The following is a 459-nucleotide window of genomic DNA, read 5'->3' as shown; positions in this document are numbered from 1 at the left end:
ATTCGTAGAACATTCGAATGGCATTAATTTAAATATTCTCAGAATGTGAATAGAATAATCTACCGAATATTCTATATATTAAGTTATGAATGTTTATAAAAGATTCCGAAAGAATATATGAACAGAACGTTTGTATTTATAAAAATATAAACATTTCTTCTCTTTTCCTTTTTCTTAAATTTTCCACTTTATTGTTTCACACGCTACTTAATTCAATTTAAATTATGCTTCAAAAATTTGCTTACCATGCTGGGATTCAAACTTAAGACCTCTGCTTCTTGGGTTGTTCACCTTACCTACTTCGCCACTGTCACTTTAACTGAGAGACGATTTATATTGTATACATATGTATATTGTATTTATATTGTATGTATATATATATATATATATATATATATATATATATATATATATATATATATATATATATATATATATATATATATATATATATATATA

At 22.4% G+C, this 459-nt stretch overlaps 1 protein-coding gene across 1 annotated transcript in view; it reads right to left on the bottom strand.

Moving 5' to 3' along the window:
* LOC116848377 (plancitoxin-1) overlaps positions 1-459 on the bottom strand; it is a 476,759-nt gene that overhangs the window by 473,959 nt on the left and 2,341 nt on the right. Inside the window, exon 2 of the mRNA XM_032824380.1 lies at positions 246-319. The gene's annotated coding sequence lies outside the window, so the exon portion shown is untranslated. The remainder of the gene's footprint in view (positions 1-245; positions 320-459) is intronic.

Source organism: Odontomachus brunneus, unplaced genomic scaffold (genome assembly GCF_010583005.1).
Source record: "Odontomachus brunneus isolate Ranch 3 - 2012 unplaced genomic scaffold, Obru_v1 Obru_scaffold_094, whole genome shotgun sequence".
NCBI classification, from domain to species: domain Eukaryota; kingdom Metazoa; phylum Arthropoda; class Insecta; order Hymenoptera; family Formicidae; genus Odontomachus; species Odontomachus brunneus.
This window is presented reverse-complemented; position numbering and strand designations above follow the sequence as displayed.